Below are 18,522 nucleotides of genomic sequence, written 5' to 3' on the forward strand. Positions count from 1 at the left end.
TACTGCCCTGGGGCCACTAACTGGGCCCACTTGATGGTATCACGCTGTGCCCGATAAGACACGTCACCCTAGATACTGACATGCATTGTTGGTATAATTGGAAGGTTACCCAGGGAACCACAGGCCCCCGGATCTCATTTAAGCATGACATGAAGTTCGTGATCAACCTACACTGGACCACTATGTTCCACTACGGAATATCCTAACCATCGCAGTGTCCAGTACGATGGCACCCGCGAGCACAGGTGCCGTAAAGGTCGAATACTGGTTAACACACCTATAAACAACCAACACAGTGCTGGCACCTCTTGTGCCCTTGATTGATCGCCCATCACATCCGATCCGCCGCTTGTCACTCACGTTCCAGATCTACCGGTCCCCTTGGTTGTCCACCTCTTGCAGTTGTTGTGGCACTTCCCCGGTATCCGCCATGGATCCGGTCATACATAAATGAAAACAAACACAAATGAATAGTGCCTTTTTGTAGTTAGATGACCAATCACAATTCGCAAGTCAGCGCTATTTCTGTACCGGTACTGTGTGATGCCACACGGATGCATCAATCCTGCTTGATACTACACCCGAATCCAGTCTGTTTGACAACCTAGGCACCCCAATGTGCCCAAGCCCCAGGAGGAGTTGGCCCAATGTGACACAACCCAGGAATAACCAGCCTAATTGTACAGGCCCAAGGAGGTAAGAATTGCGTGACCCTACCGTATAAGTGTACAGGCACCAGAGTGCAGAGATACAGCGTGACAAACCCTCGGCAACTAATGCCCCGTTGCACCCGCACAGGGGTGCGATGGCACCTTGCGATGCCACATGGACATCCATGGACAAGTGCACCGGCTCAATATATGATTGTGCCCATTCGCAGGAATACCCTTGAAGACGAGACAAGAAGGCCTGAGATGTACTGTGACGCCATACGTGTTGAAAGTATACTTTAGAGAACCCTCACCGAGGGTTGTGCCAAGTAAACCTGACCTCCAAACCATGCAATAACTATCCTAACCCCCCCAGTAAGTAATTTGACCCCATGTGGTATCCTGGAGCCCACCTTAGAGGTAACATATTTAAAGAAAGAAGGTTTGGGTCAACCTGGCCACTTAGCAATTGTGTGTGCAGACCCTATAGTGATAGGTCTAACATAATTACATGGCTCACCCTGCGGGTGGAACAAACAGGTGGTGCAAGCCCACTTGCAACATTTATCTTACCGGCCCTGACACTCACCCGAGTAGTTACAAGAGATTTATCAGTAAATTCGCTAAGTCAACCATAAGACACCTGGCTACTGCCACAATTTCCACAGCGGGCATATGCATTAAAGAGTGCTTATCATAGCGCCAGTTACATTATGTGTTACATATTGTTCAGTAAGAACATTGTTGGATGACTGCATAGTGCTGCTAATTAATTCGCAATCAACTGGTAAACCTATTTCGCTTTTTTTCTTCCACCCATCTTCCATGAGTTTATAAAACCGTGTACCACCGTGAGTGATCTAATCCTATTATTGCGTCTGCAATTGCATGGAATGCAGCTAAGGGTTTCTCGGTGGTAAACTAAAGGTAAAATGTGGCTATTAGAACTTGGTGCAAAAACAACTCCACACCACTGGAGTCAAGCTATCCTGGCTGAAGACGGCTGATAGCCAGAAACCGGTCCTAGGATACTTGATTCCGGTCCAGGAAAGACATGGCTGCGCAGTTCGGGCTGGGCTGTTCCCATGAGGCACAGGGTCAAGGCTGATTTGCATATGGCCATGTCTGAACTGGGGTGGTGTGTATTGCAAAAAAACGATTGATTTAGGCCCAGATCTCTGTACTGGGGTGAATGCATGACATTGTTCTGCATTCTGTCCATCAATTGTTATTGCATTTGTCACCCCGAGTGGGATGGGTATGCTCAGACGTGAGTCCCATGCTCTCCACACCACTAGAGTCAAGTTATCCTGGCTGAAGACGGCTGATAGCCAGAAACCGGTCCTAGGATGCTTGATTCCGGTCCAGGAAAGACATGGCTTGGCAGTTCGGGCTGGACTGTTCCCATGAGGCACAGGGTCAAGGCTGATTTGCATATGGCCATGTCTGAACTGGGGTGGTGTGGATTGAAAAAAATGATGGATTTAGGCCCAGATCTCTGTACTGGGGTGAATGTATGACATTGTTCTGCATTCTGTCCATCAATTGTTGTTTTTGCATTTGTCACCCCAAGTGGGATGGGTATGCTCAGACGTGAGTCCCATGCTCTCCACACCACTGGAGTCAAGCTATCCTGGCTGAAGACGGCTGATAGCCAGAAACCGGTCCTAGGATGCTTGATTCTGGTCCAGGAAAGACATGGCTTGGCAGTTAGGGCTGGACTGTTCCCATGAGGCACAGGGTCAAGGCTGATTTGCATATGGCCATGTCTGAACTGGGGTGGTGTGGATTGCAAAAAAGCGATGGATTTAGGCCCAGATCTCTGAACTGGGGTGAATCTATGACATTGTTCTGCATTCTGTCCATCAATTGTTGTTTTTGCATGTGTCACCCCGAGTGGGATGGGTATACTCAGACGTGAGTCCCATGATCTCCACACCACTGGAGTCAAGCTATCCTGGCTGAAGATCGCTGATAGCCAGAAACGGGTCCTAGGAGGCTTGATTCCGGTCCTGGAAAGACATGGCTTGGCAGTTCGGCTGGACTGTTCCCATGAGGCACAGGGTCAAGGCTGATTTGCATATGGCCATGTCTGAACTGGGGTGGTGTGGATTGCAAAAAAATGATGAATTTAGGCCCAGATCTCTGTACTGGGGTGAATGTATGACATTGTTCTGCATTCTGTCCATCAATTGTTGTTTTTGTATTAGAACTAGGTGGCGTGGCCCTGTCCTTTGTTGAAAGCTGAACAACCTAGCGCCTGCGCTATAAGTACTAGAGTTATTACGCGACAGCACTGGAAACATATAAACTCCCTTTACATTAAGGCCTTAGTTGCATTATCATCTGGCTAGCAACTGAGAGCACCTTGCCCAGCCTCGTACCATAGCTGCCAACACCGGGACAGCTCAGAAACTGGCCCCCTTTAGTGAACAAACCAAAAGCTCTATCAAAAAGAACAGGCATTTTTCGATGCATTGTACCCGCAACAGAGCAACTTGACAACGGCAAGTGGCGATTGCTTAGCTATTGGAGTCCCTGGAAATAACCAGCATCCCATTAAAAAACGCCAGAATGGCTCAGTGCCTTGTGGGGTTGTTGCTGACTACTTTGGAGTCATACAAGTATGTAATCTATTGCAGGTGTATTTATCAACTATATTCTTTGAGTTTACTTTGAGCAATAGATAAAAGACCTTTCGTGGCTAGGATCATGAAATTGAAGTCAGCCCTGCCCACCCTACCAGGGGTAAGTGTCCAGTACACCTGCAGAATCCTTAATATTTAGACACCCTTTAGGAGTAATCCAGTATAAAAGCACATGTACAGTGCCACGATAAAGCAGCTCACAAGCTCAACAACGCTTCTGTTTTAAAATTTTGACAGCTAATGCAGACGCTGCAAACTTGCACACCTACTACCACCAACAGGGGCATCAGATATATCACCATCAGCTATCAGCGCATGTTCACCTACGTTGTAATAACAGCTGAGCGACCAGAAAACACATCACAGTTGATCACTACTCCGTTGGCGACACTGGTCCCCGCGTCCACCCATCCGCTCAGCCTCTTTTTTCCTCCGGTGGGCAGGAAACTGCGACTGGGTCTGTTCATGCCAGGACTGTACACACCACGTTGAACCCAGTTGCATGTAACCTAGAATACAGCAAGAAACAGGAGGGGTCATGCCTCCGGAGAAGCTGAAGAGAAGTCGTGCCTCCCATGATCCAGGAAAGATTGACTCACTAAGGGCAAACACACCCGGGTCCGCCCCTGATGACCCAATGCGCCTAAAACGTGGCTTGTCATGTGCCTAGTGCACCAACATACACAGGCGTACTACAAACATGTACCATGCAAATAATCCCCTTATTAAACAGCATGTGCCACCTCTCACCCAATCAATGGGTATTGTTGGGCCAGATGTATCAAAGGGTTTTGCCCATTCTGTGTCTATGGGGAAATGTGTTGATACATATGGCCCTTAGCTCCTCCATTCTTCGCATTACAAGCCCCAGAAAAGGCACTGAAAATATTGTAGCACAACTAGCTCTTTCTCCCGGACTCAGGAATTCACAAAAAGCATATGAAGTACACGTACAGCCATGAATCGAGAGTTACCCCGGTCATGGATTACTTTAGACCCGCCTTTCACACACTCGACAACAGAAACCGGAAAATACATAACATAACCGACAGCGCCTTCCCTAGGACTCGAGAATGCACACAAGCATAGGAAGCACACGAGGAGCCGTGAACCTAACCATACATCTGCAACCTAATGAATTTAAAAGTGCAACATCCCCCCCCCCCCCGGGCCGATGAAAATTCCACAACTAGTGCCTTCCCCCGGACTCAGGAATGCACAAAACAGCATACGAAGTACACGTACAGCCGTGAATCGAACATTACCCCGTTTATGGTTTACTTTAGACCGCCCTTTTACACACTCGACAACATAAACCGGAAAATACATAACATAACCGACAGCACCTTCTCTAGGACTCGAGAATGCACACAAGCATAGGAAGCCCACGAGGAGCCGTGAACCTAACCATACATTGGCAACCTAATGAAATTTAAAAAGGGCAACACCCGCCCCGGGCCGATGAAAATTCCTACTGGTGACCAACAGATACATAAAAAAAAAAACAGGGATTGAAAACGTAAACTTGACAGTAATAGTCTAGGACCTTCACCATTAGGCCACAATGACTCCCCACGACTCGGTGATTATGAAATATCACCTTTTCTTCCAAGCTGGTGCTACTGGAAGTAGACTGGGGTAGCCAGGAAACTAACTCTGCCCAGGCTCTTAAAAGACAATAGTCGGGACCAGACTCGGGCAAGCCGCAGAGCACTGCAGCCGAACCGGTCCCCGAATGTGATACACAAAAGGCCGCCTTAAGGGGTGAGTCACTCCATCATTCAACCTCCCCTTTCTCCAGAAGCGGTGCTCTGTTCAGAAACACTGACCTGGCATCGCAGCTGTCCTGCTGCGTCACACATGAAATATTCAGCAATGACACGTGTGGCTCAGCCAGCTGAAGAATCGGGTCTTTTTCAGAACCGGCGGTGCCAGGGACACACCCGATGTCTTCGGATTCACCTGTCTTGGCAAACAGAGACACTGAATATGTGGCGTCAGAGATCAAATTTATTAGCTGCAGTTAGTAACAGTGAACCAAGCAATACAACACGGTGTACAACTCAGGAAACTGCTCAATTTTCGTATAGCAAGACATCTTCTTTTATGCACAGTTTCAACCGATTACGAATGCACACCCATTGCGGCAAATTCTGACCAATAGAAACAAAATTCTATACATTATCACATTCCAAAAAGCTCACTTTACATTGTACCAACCCCACAAGTTAATTATTAGGACTGTCCCAAATTCGATTACCAAAAGCCGGACAAACCCATAATTGAAAGCACTACCCATGTAATGAAAAGACATAAAGATATGTGCAAGAAACTAAAGGCTAACCATATCCTGAACAATGATTGGATTCCCAGATGACTATCAGCTAACGAAACTAGCTTCGTGGAAGGGTCAGTTTCAGGTGAAAGGGGTCAGCATCTTGCAGTTCACTCGCAAGTCAAAAAGGCCCAAGTTAATATATACATGAACAACGAGGCCCATGCAACTTCGTTCGTTCGTTTACTTCCACGGCCGCCGTGAGAGTAACACAAAATGGCGTCTCGAACAACGCAAAACAAAATGAAGTCCAGTTCCAAAAACCACGGAACCTCAGACCCTCCTTTTGCCATTATGTAGGCAATGACCCAAACTCACGTCCATCAGAATCCAGGTCTATATCTATTCTCATCAGATCATCAAGGTGTTGCTGTAACATCATCTTATTCTCTATCACTTCTCTCGAAACGGGTCTCCTCACACAGATCGTAGCACAAATGCCACAAATGGCGGGACCACACTGGATGCATAAGCAACACAAGAAAAGGATCGCTAAAACCATACCAAAAACATCAGAATCTTCCATCCCCATTTGGACAGCAATTCCCAAAACAATCCTATCAACGACCAGTAACCTTCATCTACATGAATAGATTCAGCAGACTTATGCAACTTCTGGATAGCTTGGTACACCGTCGGGGCATTATCTGGTATGAAAACGCAGCAACTAGATCCGATCAATTTACATAGTCCACCTCTATCTGCCAGTATAATATTTAAAACAAAGCGGTTCTGTAATGTCATAAGGCGATCCGCTTGAAGCTCAGCAGTAATAATATTAAGGGCACCTGCAGTCTCATTTATAGTGGCCTCAACCACTCTCGTAAGCTGACGAATATTCCTACTATTAGCCATAGGACCCCAAAAGGGCAGGAAACCCTTAAAGAAGTCTCCAACTTCTTGTGCGACAGTATCTTTCGCATCGATAATACCTCTACCAAATCTTGTCTTATGGTAGTCAAGAGCAGCTGTGTATGTAGGGGGAAGCAAAAATGCTACATAACATGTGCCTAAAAAATCAGACGGCAGCCATGTATACGCTCTGACATAACAAACAAAATACGTGCCTTTAGCTGGCACGAACGGAGGAGATTTCTGGGACGTATAAACGAATGTGTGAACACACACACTCTTACCAAGCTGAGCTCTCGGATTCTGACCATTACCTTGTAAGCAAAGATGACCACGGTGGGGTACAATCCAAATCGGAGGAGACCTTCGCTGTCTCTCTTTCTCTGTCAAACTAACACTATATGTCGTCTTATTCCAACCGACATATGCTTGTACCTCATCTTTGGGAATAGCATTATGCGCATCGATGTCTCTAATCATATCGACTATTCCCCGTATCAAAGCATTGTTACTCACGTTATCCTTAACAGAACGCACTGGAGAGGCTTCATTCGCATAGATAAACATCGATTGGAGTGCCCAAACTGACCCATTAGGTGAAAAAGGCAAAACCAAATATGGCATTCCCTTATCTGTCGTATGTGGCATGAGACCACAAACCCAACAATTCGTAGTATTTATGACTAACTGATGCTGATGCAACATCTGTATGAACGAATTGTTCACAAATTCTGATCTTGTTTGTTCATGTTCAGGCAACGTATAAAACTCATGTGGAGAAACAGTAGAAAAAGAAAGAATAGGTTGGGAGGTAGATGTAAGCAGCTGTTGTGTGGCATAGAAAATCCAACCCACACAAGCTAACGTAATATTCAAAAGCATTAGAAAACACATTATTAAAAAACATTTGCTACGAACCAATATACATATTCGAACTTTAGAATCAACTTTCCTAACACTCTAGTCAGACTAAAAAAACTCCATCCTCTAGCGTGCTGCTCACGGCTGTTACCTTCTTCACTTAAGTGTGCGCCAAGATCGTACTAACGACCCTGGACCACGGACCTTGTGTCAATATGCGGCTCATCCCTTAAGGCTGTACCGGGACCCTGCAGCAGAGTCCGGATGTTGACTCGAAAAAGGAAAAAGCAAAAAAGTTTCTTGATCTGACAGGGTGTAAATTCACTATCTATATAAAAAAAAGAAATCTTTATTTGTCCATATGTACAAGCTTTCTTGGTCTGAAATCGTAGCGTTCTTTATCAGGCACAGTCTGGTCCTTGAATAAAAGTTCCGGATTGGTGGTGTCAATCTTCAGATGAGGAGGCACAGCAGCTTGCAGAACATCATCATCCTCGCGTTCTGACCGAGTCCATGTCAAATGAGCATCACTAAAAGGCACAAATCTAGGAATTCGCTCACATTCGGAATCAGCTATACCATCCCTCACCCACTGATCAAACGGCAAAGGAGCGTTTTTTACAGTGGGTGGCATCCACCCAGTTCTTTTTGCCTGCTACTCTAACAGCGGTTCTAGTAACCAACAACACCAAATAAGGACCAGTCCATCTCGGCTCCAAGTTCTTGGTGCACTGAAAGTTCTTGATGAGGACGTATTGTCCAGGCCTTATTGTATGTCCCAGATCTGCAGTAGCTGTCGGCAAACTGTCATGGACCTGTTGGTGTAGAACACGTAATTCAGCAGTCAAGTCATGTAAGTAATCCACCAACATAGGGTACTCAATACTGCTGTATTCTCTCGGACGAGGCACACCCCAAACATTCGCTGGACGACCAAAAACTATTTCATACGGACTAAGTCCCACTCGAGAATGCACAGTCGTCCTTGTTGACAAAAGAGCCAACGGCAAGGCATCCGACCATGTAAGACCAGTGCTCGCTTGTACCTTAGCTAATTTCAGCTTCAAGGTACCATTGTAACATTCAACAAGTCCAGCAGACTGGGGGTGATTCGCTGCATGGAACTTCTGATTAATTCCCAAACCAGAAAACACTTTCTTCATGATTTGACCCACAAATTCACTCCCATTGTCCGACCATACAATTCTCGGCAATCCATACCTAGGGAAGTACTCTCTCAGCAAAACCTTGGCTGTAGACAAGGCAGTATTATCCTTTAGGGGGTAAGCCTCTATCCATCTAGAAAAAGCACAAACAACCACAAGGACATACTTCAGATTGTTACATCTCTCCATGTGAATATAATCTAGCTGTATCACCTCAAAAGGATAAGTCGGAGGAGCAAAATAACCAGCTGGAGTTGGAGTTCCCTTACCAGGATTATATTTCAGACAAATCATACAATGTTTCACCACATTTTCTGCACATTTCGGAATTCCAGCATTCTGCAAAACTGGAGCCAACAACTTGCATATTCCCTTCGAACTGATATGAGCTATGTTAGAAAGGCGATCCCGGGGGAGGCAGAAGATGTCTGACTGACCACCCCTAGGTCCACCCCTCCTTCTGGAAGTGGCCAGGCATTGTCGAGAGGCCTCCTGCGTGAGGTTCCTCTCCGATAATCGTACAGCAGAGCAATCACACCACTACAGATGGACACCACACAAGAGGATAAGTTCTTAGGCTTTATCAAGAATAAAGGTTGATTGTTTTCAGCAATATGTACAAGCAGATCGAGGGATCTGAAAAGTCTCGTAAACAGGGAACAGGGTAGCGGGACAGTCTCAGTTCTGGTAGGGTGTAGGGATACCCTGCGCACAGCTCTCAATCCTCGAGCCGGGGGGTTCCAAGAGGTCGAGCCGCGGCAGCGCCAGCAGGACTCGGAAGGTGGTCTTAACGACGAGGGGCCGCGGCAGCGCCAGCAGGCCTCGAGGTGGTTTCGGCGAGGATGGGCCGCGGCAGCGCCAGCAGGCTCCAAAGATGGTTTCAGCGAAGATGGACCGCGGCAGCGCCAGCAGGCTCCAAAGATGGTTTCAGCGAAGATGGACCGCGGCAGCGCCGGCAGGCTCCAAAGATGGTTTCAGCGAAGATGGACCGCGGCAGCGCCAGCAGGCTCCAAAGATGGTTTCAGCGAAGATGGTCCGCGGCAGCGCCAGCAGGACTCCAAGATGGTTTCAGGATTCCGGGTAACGAGTTCTTCTCGGGGTCAGCAGCGACAGCCTCAGCAGGGCTCTCGACTCTGGGATACAACTGGCGTCCTACTCCAGGGCTAGCCCAGATATAGGACTTGAGTCCTTTGATGTCCGGACCCTCGCGCCTGGGGGTCAGAGGGGCCGGGATGGTGTGTCCAGACACCCAGCAGGGGGGTGGAGCCAGCGCCCAGGGAGGCCAGAGGGCGATCGATACCAGGCGTCTGGGGACGGCTGGAGGGCCATCGAAACTCCCCTCCTCTTGGATCCGTTGAGTGGCCACTCTACCACCTGGGGGGATCTTGGTGCCTCGATGTCGGGGCTTCGCTGGGGCCTTGGCCGGGGTCGGGCCGAGGCCACGTGCTCGGGACGTGATGGGCCCAAGATGGAGTCGGGCCTGAAATGTGGGTCCGGAGTGGTGGCCGGACCTGCAGCGTTGGGGGCGTGCAAGGTTCGCCGTGTTCCAGGGGGGAGAGCCGTGGTTTGCCAGGGTGGTTGCTCTCGTCGGGAGTTCGTGTAGGTTGCGCCAAGGGGGCAACCGTGGCTCGATGGAGGGCCGATGTCGTACTGGGCCCGCCATGCGGGAGGGGTAGGACCACGCCATAAGGCCGGGTCCAACACACGTCCCCCCCAGCTGAAGGCAGGGGAGAGTCACCCATCTTCTTGGGGGTTCTCCTCGCCGAGGCGGAAGAACCGGGACAGACCATCAGCATTGGCGTAGTCATTGCCAGGGCGATGCTCCACAGTGAAGTCCATCCCTTGGAGGGAGATGGACCATCGCAATAGCTTCGGGTTCTCGCCCTGCATCTGCATCAGCCACCGCAGGGGCCGGTGGTCGGTCTGTACCCGGAAGTGGGTGCCGAAGAGGTAGGGCCGGAGTTTCTTTAGGGCCCAAACGATGGCGAAGGCTTCCCTCTCGATGGTGCATCGTTGTTCTCTAGCCAGCAGGCGCCGACTGATGAAGGCCACGGGAAGGTCGACTCCCTCAGGGTTTACTTGGGATATGACCGCCCTGATGCCGTGCTCCGAGGCGTCGGTTTGGACCACAAATTCTCGGCTGTAGTCGGGGGCCTGGAGCACAGGGGCGGTGCACATGGCAGTCTTTAGAGTCTCAAAGGCTGTTTGGCACTCGGGGGTCCAGTGCACCTTCTGTGGTAGCCTTTTGGAGGTCAGTTCTGTGAAGGGCCCCACAATGCTCCCATAGTCTTTTATGAAGCGCCGGTAATATCCAGTGAGCCCCAGGAAGGCTCGGACTGCTGTCTGGGTGACCGGGGGCTCCCAGGCCCGGATGGCGTCAATCTTTGGTTGGAGGGGAGCCACCTGGCCGCTCCCTACTTGGTGCCCCAGATAGGTCACGGACCCTTGGCCTATCTGGCACTTGCTGGCCTTTATTGTCAGTCCGGCCCGTCGGAGGGCTGTCAGGACCTCCCAGAGGTGCGTCTGGTGCTCGTCCCAGTGGAGGCTGTACACCGCAATATCGTCCAGATATGCGGCACTGAACTCTTCTAGCCCCGCCAGCACTCTATTCACTAGTCTCTGGAAGGTGGCCGGAGCGTTTTTCATGCTGAAGGGCATCACTTTGAAGTGGAAGTGGCCGTCGGGGGTCGAGAAGGCAGATCGCTCTTGGGCACCAGGGGTGAGGCCGATCTGCCAATACCCGGCTGTGAGGTCGAAGGTGCTGAGATACCTGGCGGCCCCCAGGCGATCGATCAGTTCATCTGCCCGGGGGATGGGATGGGCGTCGGTCCTGGTGACGGCATTCAGCCCCCGGTAGTCGACACAGAACCGGAGCTCCGGGAGCGGCGGCTTTAGGGACCAGGACAACAGGACTGGCCCAGGGACTGTCTGAGGGTTCGACCACCCCCAGGGCTAGCATCTTGGCAACTTCGGACTGGATGCAGGCCCGAACTCGGTCGGGAACTCGGAAAGCCCGATGTCGTACAGGCGGGCTGTCCCCGGTGTCTACATCATGGACACACCACCGGGTGACCCCGGGAGTGAGTGAAAACAGGTCCGCAAATTGCCCCAGCAGCTTCCGGCAGTCCTGGTGCTGTTCTGGGGTCAGGGTGGAAGAGAGAGTGACCCCTTTGATGGAGCCGTCCTTCTCGGCGGTGCTCAGGAGGTCCGGTAGGGGCTCGGAGTCGTCTTCAGCTCCGTCATCTGTAGCTAGCAGCAGGTTCAGTTCGGTGCGGGCAAAGTGGGGCTTGAGCCGGTTGGCGTGTAGAACCCGGAGGGGGTTCCGGGGGGACTCCATGTCCACCAGGTACGTGACGGGGCTCTTGCGCTCCACCACTTTGAAGGGCCCCGTCCATTTGTCCTGGAGGGCACAAGGTTCGACCGGGGACATGACCCAGACCTGCTGGCCAGTCTCGAACTCGATGGACGAGGCGTTCTGGTCATACCAGCATTTCATCTCCTCCTGACTAGCCTCAAGGTTGGCCTCGGCGAGTTCCCGGAACTTCCGAGCCTGGTTGCGGAGAGTCAGGAGGTACTGGTAGACATCAGGTGGAGCATCTCGGACAGCCGTCTCCCAGCCTTTTTTGACCAGGCTGAGGGGACCTCGGACGGGGTGTCCGTATAATAGTTCAAAAGGGCTGAACCCCAGGGACTTCTGGGGCACCTCCCGATAGGCAAACAGGAGGCAGGGCAGTAGGACATCCCATCTGCGTCGTAGTGGCTCTTCTAGGCCCTTGATCATCCCCTTTAGTGTTCGGTTAAACCGCTCTACAAGTCCATTTCCTTGGGGGTGATACGGGGTGGTGAATTTATATGTGACCCCGCACTGTTGCCACAGGGACCGCATATATTTAGATATAAAGTTTGTGCCCCGATCACTCACGACCTCTCGGGGGAAGCCGACTCTGGAGAAGATCCCCATTAGCGCTCGGCCCACCACGGGGGCCGTTATGGTTCGGAGGGGGATGGCTTCTGGATAGCGGGTGGCATGGTCCACCAGGACGAGGATGAACCGGTGTCCCTGAGAGGTGCGGGGGTCCAAGGGCCCCACGATGTCGATCCCCACTCGCTCGAAGGGGGTTGTTACCACAGGAAAAGGTTGGAGCGGGGCCTTGACTTTCCCCCCGCTCTTCCCGCTGGCTTGACAGGTCGGACAGGTTCTGCAGTGATTGCTCACATCGTTGCGCATTTTCGGCCAGTAAAAATAGGTCACCAGGCGGCTGTAGGTTTTGTCCTGCCCCAGGTGCCCGGCGAGGGGCACGTCGTTTGCCAGGTTCAAGAGGAAGTCTCTGAATCGGAGGGGGACCACCAGCACTCGGCTGCCCCCCAGTTTGGCAATCTTCTGCTCGCTGTAGAGGAGGTCGTGGTCCCAACAGACCCAGTGGGACCCCGAGGGGTCTCGGGCGGCTTGAGTGGCGGCTTGTTGTCGGATTCCCTCGAGGGAGGGACATGTTTTCTCTTCCTGCCGGAACTGTTCGCAGGTGGGGCCACCTTCTTGGCGCCATTGGGCTAGTTCTGGAAGGTGGGGGAGCTCGGTGAGGTCTTCATGGTCGGGTCCCTGGGGCCTGGGTTCTGGGTCGGCGTCCTCGGGGACGGCGGGCGGCGGAGGTGCGGGCCATTCCGGTTCTTCAGGCGGGGTATCTTCATTCGGGGCGGAGGCCCGGGCGGTCATGGATCGGGTGGTCGCACAGACCCACTCGGGAAGGCCTAGCATCCCCAGATGCTCTCTCCGCTCAACGTGGGCCCAGGGGGAACTTTCCAGGTCATTCCCGAGGAGGCAGTCCACGGGGGTATCGTCCCGGACAGTCACTTTCAGCATACCTGACACCCCTCCCCACTCGAAGGGGATACGCGCCAACTGGCACAAGCTCTCGAAGTTGTCCGCCGACCGTACTGGGCACAGGATTTGTTCAGGGGTCACCAAATGGCAGCGGACCGCCGTCACGCTGGCTCCAGTGTCACGGAGGGCTTCGGCCCGGTGTCAATTAATGGTGACCCACTGGTGGTACTTCTGGGTGTTGCCTGGGATCGGGGCTCGGGGGGTCATGTCTCTGACACCCAGGCATACCAAGGTGATAGCGGCGGGCTCCCACTCGGCCTGCTCGGGGTCGTCGTCCTCTTCCTCACCTCTTTCTTCACCCAGGGCGGCGGCCGCGATCTGGCGGTTTGGAGGACCGGTGGTGCCGGGTCGTTGATTCATCGGGCAGAGGGGGTCATTAGCATAGTGACCCGCCGCTGGCATCTGTGGCAGGTAACGTTCGGGCGGGGCCCCGGTCGTGCTGGAGGGGCCCCTCTTCAGGCCAGGGCTGGGGAAGTGGAGGTTGGGGATGGCCCCGCGGGGTCGTCCCGACCCCGGCTCTGGCCTCCTCCGCCGCCCCGTGGCCGGTGGTTCCACGGGGATCCCCGGCCGTAGTCGCCCATCGGGCTCCGGGGGACTCGGGTGCTCACCCATCTATCAGCCTCGACAGCGAGTTTCCGTGGCTCTGTCAGTTTGCTGTCGAGGAGATGCTGCCTGAGTTCGACGAAGCAGTTGTTGGAAAGGTGTTCCCATATAATGAGGTCGACCAACTGCTGGTAGGTGGTGACCTGACTGCCTTTGATCCACCCCTCGAGGGCTCTACTGTAAAAGTTTACGTACTCCACCCATGTGGTACCGGGGATTTTTTTACTGTCTCGGAATCGCTGCCAGTACATTTCGGGGGTGAGTCCGTAGCGAGTGAGGAGGGCGGCTTTCATGTGTTCGTACGAGGTCATCTCGGCATCGGGAAGCTCTAGCAGGGCGTCCATCCCTTTGTTGACGAACTTCCCCCACAGGCCGGCGCCCCAGTCCTTAAGGGGTACTCGATGGGCAGTCATGGCTACTTCATACGCTTTGAACCACTGTTGGATGTCGTCGTTCTTATAGTACTCTTTGACAACATCCTTGGGGATATGCACCTTCGTGTCCACCGGTGGGGGCGAGGTCTTGCCCCCGGAGGCGCTGACCTCGCTCGTTTTGGCTTTGATTTCAAGTTCTTTAAGGCCACGTTCGTGCTCGAACGTGAGTTTCTTTTCCTCGAGGTCTCTCTGTCTTCGTTTCTCCTCCAAGTCTCCTTCCAGCCGTAGTTGCTCAAGGGCTATTTTTCTTTCCGCCAGCTGTAGTTCTCCGTCTAGCCGGAGTCGGGCGAGCTCCAATTCGTGGAGCCGGTTCCTCTCTCGTTCCCGGGCGTCTTCGTGGGAGAGGCCTGTGTCTAGGTTTGCGGGTCTTTCACCCGCTGGGGTTGTGTCGGTCTCCGGGAGTCCGTTCGGGCCTGAGTTATCTTCATTCTGGGGTGGCGTGTCTCCTGCCTCCACCCATGTTTGCAGGGCCGATTTGAAGTCTTCCTTGGTGCGTAGGCCAGTGGTAGCGATGCCCAGGTCTTTGCAGAATTGCTTCAGTTCCTTATGACTGTACTCTTCCATTTTCTCTTTCCGGAACTCTGCAGTCGGTCTGGTTTCTTGAGTAGTCATGGTCGCTGTGTGTTTCTGTCGGTAGTGGGTGAGTCACTCTCTGTACGATTTGCGCTGGCTCGGATCCCACCGCCTGCCACCAATGTTAGAAAGGCGATCCCGGGGGAGGCAGAAGATGTCTGACTGACCACCCCTAGGTCCACCCTCCTTTTGGAAGTGGCCGAGCGTTGTCGAGAGGCTTCCTGGGTGAGGTTCCTCTCCGATAATCGTACAGCAGAGCAATCACACCACTTCAGATGGACACCACACAAGAGGATAAGTTCTTAGGCTTTATCAAGAATAAAGGTTGATTGTTTTCAGCAATATGTACAAGCAGATCGAGGGATCTGAAAAGTCTCGTAAACAGGGAACAGGGTAGCGGGACTGTGAGAAGTTTGCCTGATATATGATGTTTCCAATTCTGGAACCACCCTGTATCAGTCCAAATATCCCCTTATGGTGTCTGGTTGTAAGTCAACCTTATAGACAAGCTATCTTAATGGTAGCATAGACTAAGCAGCCTTAAAGGCTTAACTCAAGAGGTCGTGTTAAGCGAGCTGTTTTACCAATCACAATCCTGTAATATCAAATGAAAGGACACCACACAAGTATATATTATAAAAATATATGTATTTATTACTCAAAATAATCCCCAGTATTCTTTATGAATAAAGGGGCACAAGCGTTAAATCAAAAGCACAGTATAACATACAAAGTTGCACAATTATGGATGAGGGCGAGGGGCCACTCAGACCATATACTAAACAAGTGGTATAAGAGATACCAATCGAACAGTGGTTAGGCCTAGGGCCTAGGGAATCGCTGGGAGCAGTCGGGACAAGCAATGCTGAAGTCGGGAAAAGCCCGCGGGATTCGGGTGCAGCGCTGAAAGCGCACGCATGCACCAATGTTAGTCAATGGTGCGTAAAAGTTACACAAATAGAGTTTAAGGACACTTCCGCTGAACCTAGAGGTACAAAACTTAAGACACAGACCCTAGAGGTGTGTACCAGTGTGGTAACACCGGCGTTGCAATGTTACCTCACCCACAGGAAGCGGGTGCACAGGGTCGAAGTAGTGTCGGGTTTCGTCACGCTGATTCTTGGTGCTTGGAGCTGAAGAGGCTGCAGGCGCTGTGAAGGAGAAGTGTCCGGTGGGATCCAAGAGTGGATCGAAGTCGAAAAGTACCTGAAAGCAGAGGGGACAGAGTCTGGGTCACTCAGCAGTGACCAGGGTGGAACCAGGACGGAACCAGGCAATGTCGGGCGCAATCAGGTGGTTGTCGAGGAGCTTCTCTCCGCTGTCACGTGGGCTCTGGGGCATCTACGAAGTCCAGGAGCAGGTCACGATCTGTCCCATGTAGGCTCTCGCCGTCGGCCCTGTCGGCTTCAAGATTGGAGCAAACAACACTTGGCTAAAGCAATCCACGCGGAACCGGAAGATTGCTTCTCACTCGGACCAGGAGGGTCAGAGTGGGGGCTCCTTTTCAGGGGAGCTGGTGCAAGTCTGGAGCAACCAGAATCGCAAGTCGTTTTTCAAGTTTCGTCGGCACAGGGGCCACAAGCCGGCTGGCAAGGGTACCGGGCCAACGCGTTGAGCCAAAAGAAGCAGAAGGGCCCCACGCAGCACTCGTCAAGTGTGGAGGGCTGAACTTCGGTGCAAGAGTGGCTCAGGGTTGGGGCTTCTCAAACCCCGGTGTACAGCTTCGAGGGTCACTCGTGGGCTGCATGGTCAGCGTCTTGTGGTCTTTCCAAGATGGCGTGCCCCACGCTTCCGGTCGCCTCCACGGGTCTCAGCTCTGCAGGGACTGTGGATCTGGCTGTTAAAAGGCAGGCAAGCTTGATCTCGTTGATCTCTGTCGCTCGAGTTCCGGCGGGAACTGCGACAAAGCAGACATCGATGGCTGGATGGTGCCTGTTTGCACAGGGTGGTCACTCCTTGACCATAAGGGAGATTCTTCGGGCTTCTACGTCGAGTAGGATGTCGAAGGGTCCAGAGTTTCGTTTCTTATGTTTCATCAGGATAATCTGAAGTGCATTGGCACTGCTCCCACTCTTATTCGAATCTGGGGGGCTGGATTACCTGCTAGGTCCCCCCCCTATGGGTGGGACCCAGGAAGGGGGTGGATACACCCCTTTCCTTTGATCCAGGCCGCGCTGGGACTGGGGCAGGTGTGCCCCAGAACCGGTCTGACCGGATTATGCAAGGGGAAGCCTTGTGCTCCCCATGCAGTGTCTGGTTTCTTTCAAACCTCCCTGCTACAATCCACTATCTCCTGTCTGGGGGGGTGTAACACCTCCCTGCGACAGGAAACCCTTTGTCCAGGCCCCTTTGGCTGAGTTTCGGTCAGCTTCAGGGGGTCAGACTTGTGTCTGTGGCAGAAGCATCCATTTTGTGGATCTGAGGCCCTTTTAGAAATTAACCGCATTTAAGCAAAGTAACATGTCTTACCCCTCTAGAGGGGTGGAATGCTATCCCCGTCGCCAGAACTGGCGAGGGGATAGTATTCCAAATCGTATGACACCTTACACGACATGTTTTGATAAAGCCAAACCAAAGTTGCTATATAACCGCGAGGATTATAATGCACTTAATAGTATATGGTATGGCATTATCCTGAAACAGCTTAGGGATTTGTTCCCGACGGCTGCAGACAGGCTCAGCTCATGCTAGAGCTCCATCTCACATTAAACCACGCACTCTGCCTCCAGGATTGATGAGGCCTTCCATAGGAGTGGCTCACAGGTTTATATGTGTCCAGATATAGGTTTAGATATAGGTATACTATATCTAAGCAAGGGGTGATTACACCACCTTACCCCAGCTGAGTGATCAGCCAGTTGTGTCAATTTAAGAACCAGCCAGGGGTGGCAAAAGATATGCTGCAGCCCCTGGTAGGCCTTGGTGGCACCTATGCCCTGGGCACTTATAGTGCATGGTACAGGGGCTGACAAGGAGTCCATTTCCAAATGTGGTATGTACCTAGGGTACATGGAATCCATTTTACAGAGAGAGCAGATAGCCTGGGGCCCTGATTAGCAGGGAACCAGGCCAACTAAGTAAAAAACCAGCTAAACACAAGGCAAAAATCTGGGGTAACCATAGTCAGGTAGCCACCTTCCTACAGGGACAGTCTCAGTTCTGGTAGGGTGTAGGGATACCCTGCGCACAGCTCTCAATCCTCGAGCCGGGGGGTTCCGAGAGGTCGAGCCGCGGCAGCGCCAGCAGGACTCGTAAGGTGGTCTTAACGAAGAGGGGCCGCGGCAGCACCAGCAGGCCTCGAAGTGGTTTAGGCGAGGATGGGCCGCGGCAGCGCCAGCAGGCTCCAAAGATGGTTTCAGCGAAGATGGACCGCGGCAGCGCCAGCAGGATCCAAAGATGGTTTCAGCGAAGATGGACCGCGGCAGCGCCAGCAGGCTCCAAAGATGGTTTCAGCGAAGATGGACCGCGGCAGCGCCAGCAGGCTCCAAAGATGGTTTCAGCGTAGATGGTCCGCGGCAGCG

Source organism: Lissotriton helveticus, chromosome 7, assembly GCF_964261635.1.
Source record: "Lissotriton helveticus chromosome 7, aLisHel1.1, whole genome shotgun sequence".
NCBI lineage: Eukaryota > Metazoa > Chordata > Amphibia > Caudata > Salamandridae > Lissotriton > Lissotriton helveticus.